We start from the raw sequence: 17,302 nt of genomic DNA, 5'->3' as shown, positions 1-17,302 counted from the left end.
TGCAGGGCCGAATTCCTTCGGCCAATGGACAATGGGATTGTAGGACCATGAGATTGCATTGTGTGTGGGGCATAAATAGGCAGGCCGACCACATCCAGCTCTCACTCTCTCATCAACGGTTATCTGCTGATAGCCGGGAGCTGGATATCGAGGCGCAGGCGATCATACCCTTTGTGCGTAAGTTTCTCTCCGTAATCATTGTCTTTCTGTGAGCCAATTTCTCTCATCTCTATCTCTCTCTCTCTCTCCCTGTTCTGTTCTCTCATATCTCCCCTAGACTAGGCTAGTATTGTATTGTATTAGATAGTATTGTATTGCATTTAGGTCAGTGTAGTATTGTCTTTTTGTATTTATTGTTTAGTTCTGTGGTTAGGAAGTCTCTGTTATATTGTAGTGTATCATTTGTACTGTTATCCCCTTTTACAAGTATATTAGATATAATACAGTTAATAGGCTTTGGAACCTAAACCAGTATCTGTGTATTTTCTATAGTGTTAAGTGTTCACTTGAGCGTCGGTGACGCTCAAGCAGCTTTGTAGTTAGTCAGGTTACACAAGGTTGCATTTACACCCTGTACTCACATTAAGGTATTCAGTGTATTTCATTGGTATAAGGTTTTAACATTAAGGTATAGCGTTGTGAGCGTCTGCGCCGCTGGTGATCTCCTCGTGGTCTCGAGCGTCCGCTACGCCATAGCGAATCATTACTCTAGTCATAGCCAATAACGTGTCCTGTGATCACTGGGCCGTGAGCGAACGTGACGCTTGAGCGTCTCGCCTACGGCTGAGCGATCGCTACGCCAATAGCGTACCATTACGGTACTTCTTAAGCAAACAGCGTACAGTGTTCTTAGCTTCATAAAGGGTTGTTATACGACAAAGGAATTTAGCATTGTCAGAGTGTAGATGGATATTGGATAGTATACTTAATGGATGACGACACAGAGGTAGGTACAGCAGTGGCCTACCGTACTGCTATATATAGTATACTGGTGGACACTGTCAGCAAACTGCAAACCTAAAATGCACCACAGGTATAGAATGTAGATGGATAGTATACCTAATGGATGACGACACAGAGGTAGGTACAGCAGTGGCCTACCGTACTGCTATATATAGTATACTGGTGGACACTGTCAGCAAACTGCAAAACTAAAAATGCACCACATGTATAGAATGTAGATGGATAGTATACTTAATGGATGACGACACAGGGTAGGTACAGCAGTGGCCTAACGTACTGCTATATATAGTATACTGGTGGACACTGTCAGCAAACTGCAAAACTAAAATGCACCACAGGTATAGAATGTAGATGGATAGTATACTTAATGGATGACGACACAGAGGTAGGTACAGCAGTGGCCTACCGTACTGCTATATATAGTATACTGGTGGTCACTGTGTCAGCAAACTGCAAAACTAAAATGCACCACAGGTATAGAATGTTGATGGATAGTATACTTAATGGATGACGACACAGAGGTAGGTACAGCTGTGGCCTACCGTACTGCTATATATAGTATACTGGTGGACACTGTCAGCAAACTGCAAAACTAAAATGCACCACAGGTATAGAATGTAGATGGATAGTATACTTAATGGATGACGACACAGAGGTAGGTACAGCAGTGGCCTACCGTACTGCTATATATAGTATACTGGTGGACACTGTCAGCAAACTGCAAAACTAAAATGCACCACAGGTATAGAATGTAGATGGATAGTATACTTAATGGATGACGACACAGAGGTAGGTACAGCAGTGGCCTACCGTACTGCTATATATAGTATACTGGTGGACACTGTCAGCAAACTGCAAAACTAAAATGCACCACAGGTACTTAATGGATGACGACACAGAGGTAGGTACAGCAGTGCACTCTGCACTGTACTCCTCCTATATAATATTAATTATACTGGTAATCCCCAGTCCCCACAATAAAGCAGCACACTGAGCACAGATATGGAGTGTTTTTCAGGCAGACAACGTATACTGGTGGTCACTGTCAGCAAAACTCTGCACTGTACTCCTGCTATAGCTGCTCCCCAGTCCCCACAATTAAGCAGTGTGAGCACTCAGCACAGATATATTATGCAGCACACTGAGCACAGATATGGTATGGAGCGTTTTTTTCAGGCAGGGAACGGATAAAAACTCGTGGTCACTTATCAGCAAAACTCTGCACTGTACTCCTCCTAACAGCTGCTTCCCAGTCCTCCCCACAATTAAGCAATAAACCAATCAACTTCAACAATAAACGGAGAGGACGCCAGCCACGTCCTCTCCCTATCATCTCCAATGCACGAGTGAAAATGGCGGCGACGCGCGGCTGCTTATATAGAATCCGAATCTCGCGAGAATCCGACAGTGGGATGATGACGTTCGGGCGCGCTCGGGTTAGCCGAGCAAGGCGGGAAGGTTCGAACCTGCCTCGGATCCGTGTAAAAAGCGTGAAGTTCGGGGGGGTTCGGTTTCCGAGAAACCGAACCCGCTCATCACTAGCAAAAACAGTATTCAATTTTGAAGAATGAGATATCTGATATGTAAATAAGTTTCAATGGGTAGAGATAATGGGGTTGAGGCATAGTGTCTGTGTTTGCGTGATGCCGCGCATGCTTGTTTTACTACCCCATGTTAGTGTGAGTTTCCATAGGGCTATTATGAGGATGTGTGCGACTTCCAAGAAGGAAGCCGCTCCACCAAATCATTTTCCTTCCACAGCCGCAACCATCAGGTAGGTTCAAGATATCCAACTGAAACAGGACTCCATTCCCTGTAAGTATCACTCAGAATAGCTATATGCCCATGACTCTCCCATGACATTCCCTTGAGATACCCACAGACAGAAGAGTTCCATGCCAAGTTCTCGTTCTGAAATGCCAATTTCACGCAAAGTGAGATCCGATTGATTTAGAATATGAAGGAAATACGCAACATACATTAATCACTACCGCACATGTGCTAAAGTATATTATTTATGTACATATTGGTGGTCATTCCGAGTTGATCGCTCGTTGACGATTTTTGCAGCGCAGCGATCAAGTGAAAAAACGGCAATTCTGCGCATGCGCATGGTACGCTAAGTACTTTCACACAAAACTTTGTAGATTTACCCAAGCTCGAGCAACGTTTTTTCTTCGCTCGAGTGATTGGAGTGTGATTGACAGGAAAGAGGTGTTTCTGGGCAGAAACTGACCGTTTTCAGGGTGTGTGCTAAAAAACACAGGCGTGCCAGGTAAAAACACAGGAGTGGCTGGAGAAACGGGGGAGTGGCTGGCTGAACGCAGGGCGTGTTTGTGACGTCAAACCAGGTACTAAACGGACAGAGGTGATCGCAATCTAGGAGTAGGTCTGGAGCTACTCAGAAACTGCAGCAAATTATTTAGTAGCAGTTCTGCTAATCTTTCATTCGCTATTCTGCTAAGCTAAGATACACTCCCAGAGGGCAGCGGCCTACCGTGTGCAATGCTGCTAAAAGCAGCTAGCGAGCGAACAACTCGGAATGAGGGCCAATGTGTCCATGTAAAGAGAATCTACCCGAATATATTCCTAGTGGCTTTCCTGGGATAGCAGCACATGCGTTTCTATAATGGCTGCAGTGTGTGCGGTGCACATGGGCCCCTAGGTCTGGGGGGCCCACATCGCACACACTGCACCTTTACAGTATACTTATCCCTTCTGAGTCCCGTGGTGGTGGCTCTGCAGTGTGGGCACAAATCACTTGGAAAATGGCCACCATGGCTATTTCCGAGTGATTTGCGCTACGTGCACTGGAGTTGTCCCTGGGAACAAAGCGCGGGTGCCATGTTTCCGGAGACCTGCGCATGCACAGTAGGCTCTGGCTTTAAGCCAGGTTCTACAAGCTGCCGGAGAGGAGGGGGCCCGAGACGGAGGCTGCACGCGGGTTCCCCCTCTCTTAAAACGTCCCTAGTTAGCAGGTACCCTAAAGTCTTTCTTTGAACAACTGAAATAGTTTTTTTTACAGATATGGATTAGACTTTCACTTTACACTTTCACTGAGATGCGTTTTTTGCGCTAGAGGCAGATTTAATATACACTAATACATTTATAGGGAACATTTTATACAAACATTCAAATACAGTATGTAGTAATAACATATAACATAGCATAGCCCCTCACTGTCATAATTTAATACATACAGTAAATGAAGATTAACAGAGAAGTACAGTTCTTGTAGAGCAGATAGAAGTCACAATTAATGAAGAGAGAAGTCTTGAAGAAGAAACGACTTTATAATAAGTTTTTAATAATTTTAAATCAACAGACTTGTGCTGAGGCAATATAGAAGCTTATTTCCATCAGCCTTAACGCTTTCCACCATGAGGAATCCTGCCTAAGGCTCTGCTGATATATTCCCAAAAACATACTGTGGAATCCCCATAGCTGTATGTATATATATATATATATATATATATATATATATACCTCAAAGGCCCCCATTTATCAAGCCTTGGAGAGTGATACTGTAAATAGCACAGTGATAGCTAATAAGCTTCTAACTTCCATGTCACAGGCTGTGTTTGAAAATGACAGTTAAGAGCTGATTGGCTGGTACTTTATCACCATGGTATTTATTATTATTATTATTATTATTATCCTTTATTTATATGGCGCCACAAGGGTTCCGCAGCGCCCAATTACAGAGTACATAAACAAATAATCAAACAGGAAAACAGCAACTTACAGTTGACGACAATATAGGACAAGTACAGGGTAAATAAACATAGCTACATCAGCAGATGACACTGGAATAAGTATCAGGTGGCAGAAGACTGCTGGATTTGGTGCAGCTGAAGATTATTAAAGTAAGAAAAGGGTAAGCACATGAGGGAAGAGGGATTTATCACTCTCCAATGCTTGATAAATCTGGGCCTAAATGTGTTGTGGTTTCACATTTTGCCAGTCTATAAATCACCCCCAATAAGGCTTGGCTAGTTCCACAACATCCTTCTTACACATTTATTAATTACAGATACCCATTACATTACTTATTACAGTCAATGTAGTTGATGCTGATTGAATTCAGGCATTGATAGCAGTTCTCAGAGGGACACTGCAGACACAGAAATATTGTTGCTTGTATGCGTAACTGCTTTTCAATTAGATTAGATGAACAATTACAAGATAAAGGTGCCTGTAGGTTGTTAGCAACAGTAGTAAGCTCTTACCGTATACATATATTCATGTGCAGGACAATAGTGTTAGATATCTATATTTACTGTATAATTACTTTTAATACACAGACTCATCTTTATTCATAATCTGTCTTCAGTCATAATAAACACGTTTAAATAGAGTATACGTTGAACTGCAGTTTCTGTAATGTCAATAATAAACTATAGAGTCATTCTCACCTGTCACACCACAGGCTGGAATACAGGTAAAATAATCTACATGGAGCTGGTGGGATCAATAGCTGGGTAAAAGCAATAGATGAGATATGAATTACTGGGAATCGGGAACCTGGACATGAATAATGAGGAAAAATATAAAATAGTAATAATAATAATAATAATACTACAGGATGAGTATCCCATATCCGGAATGCTCGGGACCAGGAACATTCCGGATATGGGATTTTTTCCGGATAACCGATTACCTGTTATCTAGATGGGTTCTGGGTGTTCAGCGAGTCGTCAGGGGGGACCGCTATGGGTCCAGCACGATGGTGAGGGGTCCCGAGGATCTGGCGCATCAGTGGGGGAGTCCGAGGGGTCAGCAGCGGGTACTGGGAGTCAGCGGCGGAGAGGGAATGGCTGCAAACCCACTACCCCACCTGTCTGTGATTGGCCGCAGACTCCAGTGACATCATGACGCCGGCCACGTCATGACGTCACTACAGGACTGAAATATTCCGGTTTTCTGAATATTTCAGTTAACGGATGTCCGGATAACGGATACCTGACCTGTAATATATACTATGTAAACCCATTGTGCCTGTCCTGTACACACTTCCCAAATTACACAAGTCCCTGTCGATGCCCCCGGGTTGCCCCATCATTTTTGTGAGGTCTTCACTATACAGCCCGATTTTGAAATACTTGGATTTTTTCCTTCAATTACTGATTGCAATGGAACCATCATTTTTACAGGACTCTAATATGTTTCTCAACAAAATCTACTGTTTGGAGCAGTTGCCTCAAGATTTAATGTTAGATAGATACACGATAGATGTTGTGTCTTTGTACACAAGTATACCCCAAAGGGAGGGGATGAACAGTGTTACATCCTTTATTGAGATGTCAGCGGAATACAAGGGTCCCAACATTGAATTTTTTATTGAATTGTTGGAGAAGACGCTAGCAATTACTTTCTATTTGATGACAATTTTTTTGTACAGATGAGGGGCTACGCTATGGGTTCCCATGTGTCCCCTTTGTTTGCAAATATTTTTATGTTCCAAATAGAGAGGGAGGTATTTTTGACAATCCTGATTCCCCCCTCCCCCCCCCCCACACGCCTTTTCTGTCGCTACATAGACAACATTTTTGTAGTGTGGTCTCAGACTGTGGAACAATTCGAAATAGCGATGAATGAAATTAACCTGATGCATCAGACAATCAAATTCACATACACCCATAATATGGAAAAGATTGGTTTCCTGGATGTCTTAGTCAAGTGGAATGACAGTAACTTTGATACCCAAGTCTATTATAAACCTACAGACTCTAATACCATATTACACGCCCATAGCCATCCCCCCATTTCCCTCAAAAAGGGACTTCCATGTTACCAATTTCTTCGGATACACAGGATTACCCATGATGACCAATGTGCCGCAGCCGAAATTGATAGCATGTGTGAGAAATTCTTGAAAAAAGGGTATATTCCCTTACATGTCTGGAGTGTGCAAAGAAAAAAGTAATGGATTGCCCTTGTGTGCAACTTACAGTAACAAAGACCAAAAGAAATACTAAGGTCATTCAATTTATTACTAATTTCAACACTTCCAGTAATTTTGTTAATACCACTGCTAGGAGACTATGGCCCATTGTATTGGATCAACAAATTCCTCCCCTGTTGGGGCCAAAGATGATGATGTACTACAAGAGGGACAAGAATTTAAAAGATTGGCTGGTTTATAATGATATTAGTGGCAGTCCCTCAACAACTTAGCACTTAATACGAAGGAAGCCAGGTTGCTATCGGTGCACAGGCTACACCACTTGCAGCTATTTAGAGACTGAGAGCTATGTCATGCATCCACACTCGGCCAAGAAGATGCCTATTTGTCATATATTGTCCTGCATGAGTAAATATGTGGTGTACTATATAAAATGCCCGTGCAGTCTCCTTTATGTTGGAAAATCTGTGTGCACTTTTAGTGACTGCATGACCCAGCATCGTTCCACTATTAGGAAATCCCTGCAGGGACAAGACATTGATCAACCGGTTGCCCGCCACTTCAGAGAGAAAAAATACTCAGTAGCAGCACTTTCCTATAAGATCATCGATCATGTCCCAGCGGGTAGACGATGCGGTGGCCGTGAGAAGAAATTACTTCAGATTGAGTCCTTTTGGATGCATACACTGAACTCTGTCTCCCTTGGGACTTAATAAAACTTTATCCCTATCGTGTTTTTTTAGAGCGATTTTGTTGATGTAGATATTTCATCCTAGTAATGATGCTTGTCTGATTTAGATAAGAATATATCTGGTTGGGTGTATTCGATTTAATCCTTATTCTGATCTCATATTCACTAGTGACAGCATCATGTTTATTTCCATGACCATCAAGCAATTATATTGGCATTTTTTTAATATACTGTATATAAAAAAGAACACGTCAAGGCTGTTGAAACAGCACCTTCTTACTAACGATGCATATTAATTCCGCAAAATTGCAGTTTTTTTCTCTTTGATCTGATTTTTCTTTTTTCTTTTATATATTTTTGTCTTTTTTTCTTTTCTCTATTTTTGTTTTTCACTTATAGCTTTTAATATATGTGGATCTGATGCACTTTATTTGATTTAGTAACAACATTGGTTGCGGGATTATTTTCCTTTTTCCTCTTTTATTGTTTTATGGAATTATCACTTAATATGTATAAATCACTAATGCTTTTTGATTATACACAGCAGTATTATAGCAGTATAGACGATCTTTGTTGTATTTGCTTGCTCAGCAACACAGCCCTTGCACATTCTCTATGCTTCCGGCTCCCAATCTGTGTGAGTGATCGGGCACACTGGGTCCAGCGCCATTGATGTCATCACGTTAGATGCGAGTGCTCGTTGCAGGATGCCGCCGGTTGCTATGGCAACTGGCGTGTCCGGATGATGTCACTACATGGGCGAGAGAACACGGGAAATCGGTGGTATGGGTGTATATAAGGTACGTGTCTTTACATTGTTGTAATGGAGTTCTTGATAAAGGTGGCAACACCGAAATGTTGAACTGACGTAAACAGACTCGGTAGTCTTTTATTCTTTTGATTGAAGTCCTATGAGTGCTGCCCTTCACACACTGCACATATATATACTTATATATATATATATATATATATATATATAGTGGGATGTAGTTATGTGACCGGCGGTCAGGAGTACAATACCGATGCCTGCATCCCAACCCCTCAAAATCCTGACAGTCAGCATGCCGACTAACAGTGACTATTCCCACTCGCAGGTGTCCACGACACCCATACAGTGGGACTAGAACCTGTGGTGAGTGCAGCACACCACCAAGCCCGCAAGGGGCTTCATTGTGCCCCCCCCCCACCGGCTTTCTAAACCCCGGTATGTTGACCGATGGGATCCCAAACGGCGGTCACCCATACCCAACCCTTTTATATATATATATATATATATATATTTAAACACTGCTCAAAAAAATAAAGTGAACACTTAAACAACACAATGTAACTCCAAGTCAATCACACTTCTGTGAAATCAAACTGTCCACTTAGGAAGCAACACTGATTGACAATCAATTTCACATGCTGTTGTGCAAATGGAATAGACAACAGGTGGAAATTATAGGCAAGTAGCAAGTCACCCCCAATAAAGGAGTTGTTCTGCAGGTGGTGACCACAGACCACTTCTCAGCTCCTATGCTTTCTGGCTGATGTTGTGGTCACTTTTGAAAGCTGGCAGTGCTTTCACTCTAGTGGTAGCATGAGACGGAGTCTACAACCCACACAAGTGGCTCAGGTAGTGCAGCTCATCCAGGATGGCACATCAATGCGAGCTGTGGCAAGAAGGTTTGCTGTGTCTGTCAGCGTAGTGTCCAGAGCATGGAGGCGCTACCAGGAGACAGGCCAATACATCAGGAGACGTGGAGGAGGCCGTAGGAGGGCAACAACCCAGGAGCAGGATCACTACCTCCGCCTTTGTGCAAGGAGGAACAGGAGGAACACTGCCAAAACCCTGCAAAATGACCTCCAGCAAGCCACAAATGTGCATGTGTCTACTCAAACAATCAGAAACAGACTCCATGAGGGTGGTATGAGGGCCCAACGTCCACAGGTGGGGGTTGTGCTTACTGCCCAACACCATGCAGGATGTTTGGCATTTGCCAGAGAACACCAAGATTGGCAAATTCGCCACTGGGGCCCTGTGCTCTTCACAGATGAAAGCAGGTTCTCACTGAGCACATGTGACAGATTCTGGAGATGCCAAGGAGAACGTTCTGCTGCCTGCAAAATCCTCCAGCATGACCGGTTTGGCAGTGGGTCAGTAATGGTGTGGGGTGGCATTTCTTGGGGGAGAGGAAGGTCGCACAGCCCTCCATGTGCTCGCCAGAGGTAGCCTGACTGCCATTAGGTACCAAGATGAGATCCTCAGACCCCTTGTGAGACCATATGCTGGTGCGGTTGGCCCTGGGTTCCTCCTAATGCAAGACAATGCTAGACCTCATGTGGCTGGAGTGTGTCAGCAGTTCCTGACTTCCTGCAAGACGAAGGCATTGATGCTATGGACTGGCCCGCCCGTTCCCCAGACCTGAATCCAATTGAGCACATCTGGGACATCATGTCTCGCTCCATCCACCAATGCCACGTTGCACCACAGACTGTCCAGGAGTTGGCGGATGCTTTAGTCCAGGTCTGGGAGGAGATCCCTCTGGAGACCATCCGCCACCTCATCAGGAGCATGCCCAGGCATTGTAGGGAGGTCATACAGGCACGTGGAGGCCACACACACTACTGAGCCTCATTTTGACTTGTTTTAAGGACATTACATCAAAGCTGGATTAGCCTGTAGTGTGTTTTTCCATTTTAATTTTGAGTGTGACTCCAAATCCAGACCTCCATGGGTTAATAAATTTGATTTCCATTGATAATTTATGTGTGATTTTGTTGTCAGCACATTCAACTGTGTAAAGAACAAAGTATTTAATAAGAATATTTCATTCATTCAGATCTAGGATATGTTATTTTAGTGTTCCCTTTATTTTTTTGAGCAGTGTATGTATATATATATATATATATATATATATATATATATATATATATATATATATAGTACTTCTACAGCACTTGTCCTTGACAAAATCACCCTGCGTGGTGTTGAAACGTTGGTCCCTATGTTGTTTCTTCACTAATAAACGTTTGAGAAAGTCTGTGGAGTGCCGACTGTGTTTTCTTGCATCAGCATGGCATATGCTGTATGCACAAGTAAGCCAATTGCAGAGGTATATACTCTCATTCCTCCCAACTTTTGATTTGTTGAAAGAGGGACACACGTGCGGTGAAGCCGCGCGCGCTCCCGAAAAGGAGGTGTGGCCTCATAAAAGGGCGTGGCTTCGCTGAGGACCCGCAATCGCGGGCCACACCCCCGTTTTCGTCACTGAGGGGGCATGCCCAGCGCTCTGTGAGCCGCTGGCATGCCCCCTCTCCCTCTGTCTGCACTGAATAGACGCTGTCTATTCACCGCTGCTCTGCTAAGCAGGGCAGCGAGTGCCTGAGCCTCTCAACTGCCCCTCCCCCACTGCGGGACACTGCGGCCCGCGAGTGGGACAGCGGGACAGTCCCCAAAAAACGGGACAGTTGGGAGGTATGTACTCTATATACAGTAGATATACCTATATACAGCATGAATGTATATATGTGTGTTTAAAAGAACTATCCCCTTTATTATAGTATAGACTATTGTGCTTAATATACAAAGTCATACTTTCTTTAAGAGTCAGCAATTTGTAAACGTGCAAGACAGCAGATTATTTAAGTTCCTTTATTGCTGATTGCAGATGCTGTAAGTGTTAGTGATTTGGAAGACAGACAAAATAACATAACACTCCCCACCGACACTGTGGATAGATCAGCAACACCAGCCTATAAAGACATATCTTGTGTGGAAGAAAATAAAGAACAGCAGCAATCACTGATGTAAAGAGCTCTGTAATATTAACTGCTTTTCACAAACAAGTCATACTGTATCTGTAATTTAAGATAAAGCTTATACAACATGCACAGAGAAAGAAGAATCTGGGGCATATTCAATCCGAGCAGGGTCATCGCAACAGCAGTGTAGTCCCCTGGGTACAGCAAAGCACTGGGGCCTCTACCCATCCTCCAGGTACGGGCGGGGGGTGCTATCAGCAGCAGCCTTAATGTCCCGTGGGCGGTAGGTGGAGTTCTATCTTCCGCTCAACATGTAGGACCTGGAGCAGTAGTTTCTGCTAATTAATCCTTTACTGCACAGATGGTGGGACATAGGGCGGGAGGGAGAACTCTAAACTGTAAAAGGGGGCATTGGGAATGAAGGGGCCTCGGTATATGACTTCCACGGGGGTTTAATATTCATAATTTACCGGTTGGGGGGCATCTTGCTTGACTGAAGATATCGCCAGTTCATGGATATAGATTTATTAGTTTTTAAGTGGATAAAACACTAGAGAGTCCCACCTTTTAGGAGGTACTGGGGACTTGGTAATCAGAGTTCAGGAGCCAGGGCAATCCACCACTGAACATATAAAACTGCATACCAGGCGTGTGGAGCTGAAGCAGGGATTGGCTGCTGGAAGGCTAATATGTCTGGTTCTGGGTGTCTCTACAAGCTGCCAGTGTCCACCAAAAGGGGAGAGTCCCAGCTTTTGCAGTATAGCCTCAGAAAAAACTCTAAGTCAGACAGGACCTGAGATATCTGGCTGGAAAGAGCAATTAACAGGCTCAGATGGGGACCACTGCTTTGAAGTCGGATATCTCTGGTTCCCCAAGGCTGATTTAAAAAAAACTGGTACCCCTGGAAAAAGGGGACGCACATCTATCAGCCCTTATACTCTTGGGGCCCTTGGGCAAGTGCCCAATGAGCTCATACGAAAAGACAGCCCTGGATCTGACACGTCAGTATTCAATAGCGGGCCGTTTCCCCTCCCATTCTGACTATTCATTTCTGCCCTCTCTTATGGGCGAAAATTAATGGTCGAAAACGTCCCATTTTGACAGCGGCGGGGTTGAAAACATTTAGCAGAACCTTTCTAGAAATATAGTTCACAGCGATAATTCTGTTAATTACTAGTTAAGAAACAAAAACCTGCTCAATTATGCCAATGGTGAAAGTCCTACATGTAAAATGGGGTATTACTTTAAAGTGGGCCTGTCTTCAAGTCCTCTAGTGTACATTTCATTCTCTTTGAATGTATACAAAGAACTATGTAGTAAAGCAAAATATGCAAGGCTAGATGTGACCAGGGTCGGATCTAGACTTTGTGGCACCCTGGGTGAAACATAGGGGCGTGGCTTCACAGAGAAGGCGTGGTCAGTTATGCCCCCTGTAGAGTTGTGCCCTCAGTAGAGTTGTGCCCCCTAGTTGTACTGTGCCCACTGTAGAGTTGTGCCCCCTAGTTGTACTGTGCCCCCTGTAGAGTTGTGCCCCTTAGTTTCGCCGTGCCCCCTGTAGACTTGTGACCCCTAGTTGCGCCGCTTAAAAAATAAAAAAATAAAAAGAAATTAATACTTACAATCCCTGCTCCTGCTTCCTGATCCCTGCTGCCCTCCGTCTCCGGCCGCTGGTGCCACTCCTCTGTTCTATGGGAGAGATGTCATGACATCTCTCCCATAGCACCGCATAGACTCTAGAGGTCAATTATGACCCCTAGTGTCTATGTGCCGCTCCCACAATGCAATGCGGTGCGCGGTGACTTCATTGTGCATCACATCTACTGAGCACCAGGTTGCACCAGTAGCGGATCTTGCCACGGCGGCGGCACCCTCTAGAAGGCGGCGCCCCAGGCAAAAATCCTGCGTGCCCGTAGCAAGATCTGCTACTGGATGTGACATGTCTTCTTTGAGATCAAAATTCACATGAGAAGAGGGAAAACCTTAGATGTAAGGAAGAAGATGATAAAATCCCCCCACCCACATTTTGCTGTTTCCCAACCTCGATTCATACAGTTTAACAGAGTTTACAACCATCAGTTAATGTAAATGATATCAAAAGAATCTCACAAACTGTCTAGCTATGTGATTAACATGCAGAATAGCTATAATCAGAGGCACTCACATCACTGTAAATTTCCTGCACTGATGTCTTGGTTTCAAACCAGTGCACTTAGATAGTCTGCATGGCCAATAATAAAGTGTGCCTACTCTCTAATAAAGTTAGAAACCTTCATAAACTAGAAGTGTACATAGATTGTAGTACACTAGAAGTGTACTAGAATGTGTCGGTGACGCATCACATTCTGGACAAATGTGTAAACAAACATCACATCATAGTTCAACCTCTTAAAAAATGTAATACCACTTCTTTCAGTAAATAAAACTTTTTGTCTTCTGAAAAGAATACTGATTATTTAACTTAATTTATTCATTGGGAATGACACCAGGCAGCGCGGCTGCATATTTTATAAGTGGATCTTTCGTGCCTCGTCCTATACTTTTAATAGAACACTTTCCAGTTGCACTTAGTGGATCGAGTGTACCTCTTTAATGGTCTCAAAACTTTTCTGCTGGACTTTGAAACTTGGATTACAATGCTCGTAAGAGATGTTTTTATCTTGGTTTTTATTTGTGTATTTGTTACTGATTTGGTATTTGGTTTATTTTACATCACAAACAAAAATATCAGATGAAACAAAAATCTTGTAATACCACACTTTCTATATTAGGTTTAGGGTAAAACTAATTTGAATCTGGGGTGATTTGGGAGCTAATAATTGACTATGAGACTGAGATGGGGAGAATTGATTATTTTTTACATGTAAATTATATCTATATAATGTCAGGGCCCTTTGGGAAGCAAATAATCTTATTTGTTAACTGCTAATATGTTACATTTCATGTGGGGGCTGGTTGGGTGGGTATTTATTGAATGTTAATACTTTCAATATGATGTCGGGTTTGAATGCATGGAAGGAGGTTGACTTGTTTAAAATGGGTGCTATTGATTAAATGTTGGGTATGGTACTCGTAGGTAAGTTCTAAAAGTTCACTTTTTGCTCAGTTTTTCATATTTCATACATCTATCATCTCTCTATCTAAATAGGACCACAATATTCCTTAATTCAGACAATCAGCAACTGAGAACAAGAAGCCAGCAACAACAATTAGTTAAAGGTGCAAGAAGAGGTATGATAGAGCCACACAGTCTGACAACGATTACGGTGGGGCAGTTCCAGTTTTGATGGACTATAACACACAGTGAAGACTTTGTCCTGACTACAGGAAGAGTTATGAGGTATGTCTCACGTCACACTTTGCTTGCGATGGGGTAGTTGTGTGCATCTAACAATAGTGTGCTCAGCAGTGCTGTTATTTGAAGGTGATGGGAATGATGGCATAGAGCTCGGGGTGGCCTAGCTCTGTATAAAGCAGGATCCATGCCCCTTGCATAGGGCCAACATTGCTATGAGTCTAGGTGGGTCACTAGGGTACCAATAATTAGAAGGGCCATGTGGTACCCCCAAGTGACCCTGACATGAAGGAGAAGCAGCTTCTTACATATAAAACTGCTGGCTGTTCCTTCATGTCCATTTTTGCTGTGTTGTACTAGGTTATGATATCACAGTCAGGGTCGTAGCCAGAACTTTGTGGGTCCCATAGCAATATTTTGAAAGTGTCTCTGTACCAATGCTTTTACAGAGACATTTCTCCACAGCAGTTGACTCATAATAGGGCCTTAGTTCATTTTCTAAACCCTAGTAGTGCTTTAGTTAATATTATGCCCCATAATAGTGCCCTAGTCCTATGGTAGCTACTCCCTTGTATATAACACGTATAACTGTGACAGGGAAGGTGGCCCCTCTCAGCTCTGGGCCCCATATCAGCTGCACTCCCTGCACCTATGGTAGCTACTCCCTTGTATATAACCCAAATGACTGTGACAGGGAAGGTGGCCTCTATCAGCTCTGGGCCCCATAGCAGCTGCACTCCCTGCACCTATGGTAGCTACTCCCTTGTATATAACACATGTAACTGTGACAGGGAAGGTGGCCCCTCTCAGCTCTGGGCCCCATAGCAGCTGCACTCCCTGCACTTATGGTAGCTACTCCCTTGTATATAACACATGTAATTGTGACAGGCAAAGTGGTCCTTCTCAGCTCTGGACCCCATCTGCACTCCCTGCACCTATGGTAGCTACTCCCTTGTATATAACACATATAACTGTGACAGGCAAGGTGGGCCCCTCTCAGCTCTGGGCCCCATAGCAGCTGCACTCCCTGCACCTATGGTAGCTACTCCCTTGTATATAACACATATAACTGTGACAGGGAAGGTGGGCTCCTCTCAGCTCTGGGCCCCATAGCAGCTGCACTCTCTGCACCTATGGTAGCTACTCCCCTGTATATAACACATGTAAATGGGACAGGGAAGGTGGCCTCTCTCAGCTCTGGGCCCCATAGCAGCTGCACTCCCTGCACCTATGGTAGCTACACCCTTGGTAACAGCCAATTAGCATAATTTTACTATAAGGTAAGAAATAGGGCGAAGAGCGCTGCTTTTAGATTTTGGGGTCGTCACCAGAGCTTGCAGCAGACCTTTCTTTTCATGCTGGTTTTGACTACTGTGGCGGTACCCATAACAACACCCATGCATTGCCTAATGGTGCGCTACAGAATTCCATTTATGTTTACTCTGCTGTAATAGAACATTATTACATCTCTTTGGTATTTTCATTGTTTGACTTGTGTTTAGTAAGCTTCACTGTATTATAATGACAACTTACAGCTGTAGTTTAGAGAGACAGAGTTAGAGGAAGGGCCAGATATTAGGAAAAAACTTCAAAGGTGGAGTGAGAAAAGGAAAGAGGGGGTTCAAGCTGTTTCATTTGTCCTGGACCCCACAATTTACGATGGCAGCCCTGCATTCAGTACGGCATAATGTTGGATTGGCCTAGCAGTGGCAGTTTATTTTCTGCGCTGTTTTCCTCAGTGCTCTAATATAAACAATGTTTCTTTATTATATTCATTCTTTAATAACTTCAGAGCCTAAAGATAAAAAAAGTTATTTAAAAATATATGTACTTACTTGTTGCTAATCAGAATCATTAAATTGACATGTTTTAGCAGTGTTTGCAAATCATAGTGGCTAATTAGTGGTTTAAGAATACTCCAAGGTTATTAATTAAAATGCAATTATATGATTAGGGCACTAGTGCACAGACATTTCTAGTGTGCCCATTTAACTATTCGCTGTAGCTGAAATGCTCAGTTGATAAATTTAATTGGTAAAAAAAAAGCATACAGAAAAGGAAGCCCTAGGTTAGAGGAGGAAACAGAAGACACCAGAGGGTAAATTTACTAAGGTAGGAGATTTTTAGAACTAGTGATGTTGCCCATGGCAACCAATCAGATTCTACTTACCATTTATCTAGCTGCTTCTAGCAAATAATAGATATAATCTGATTGGTTGCTATGGGCAACATCACCAGTTCTAAAAATCTCCCACCTTAGTAAATTTACCCCCAGGAGAGCAACAGTGTTTTAATGACATGTTCTGTTATTACAGGGGTGTACAACATTGATACATCTTAGCAAATTGTACTTATTTGAAAGGACACTATTTGCACCTGTTAGCCTTGAAGGAGTGTGTGGCTATGTCTTAGCCAATACAAGGGGATCCCTGAAACCATTTCTGAAATACTACAGCAGTATTTCTGTCCTGGGTCTTCCTGTATATATCCTGCCTCCTGTCAGCATACATCCCAACTGTCCCGATTTTCACAGGACAGTCCCATTTATTTGGGACTGTCCCTCTGCCCCACCCGCGGGCCGCAGTGTCCCGCGGTGGGGGGCGCAATTGGGAGGCTCCTGTCAGTCACTGCTCTGCCTAGCAGAGTAGCGGGGAATAGACACTGTGTGCATGCGCACAGCGTCTATTCACTAGAGACGGAGGGA

The 17,302-nt window shown here is 43.5% G+C and overlaps 1 long non-coding RNA gene across 1 annotated transcript in view; it reads left to right on the top strand.

Annotated features, from left to right (window-relative positions):
- Positions 1 to 14,624, top strand: part of LOC135050080 (uncharacterized) — a 194,412-nt gene extending 179,788 nt beyond the window's left edge. The window contains exon 3 of the long non-coding RNA XR_010241540.1: positions 14,452 to 14,624. This is a non-coding gene — a long non-coding RNA (uncharacterized LOC135050080). The remainder of the gene's footprint in view (positions 1 to 14,451) is intronic.
- The last annotated feature ends 2,678 nt before the right edge of the window (positions 14,625 to 17,302 follow it).

This window comes from Pseudophryne corroboree, chromosome 1, assembly GCF_028390025.1.
Source record: "Pseudophryne corroboree isolate aPseCor3 chromosome 1, aPseCor3.hap2, whole genome shotgun sequence".
Classification (NCBI taxonomy): Eukaryota; Metazoa; Chordata; class Amphibia; order Anura; family Myobatrachidae; genus Pseudophryne; species Pseudophryne corroboree.
This window is presented reverse-complemented; position numbering and strand designations above follow the sequence as displayed.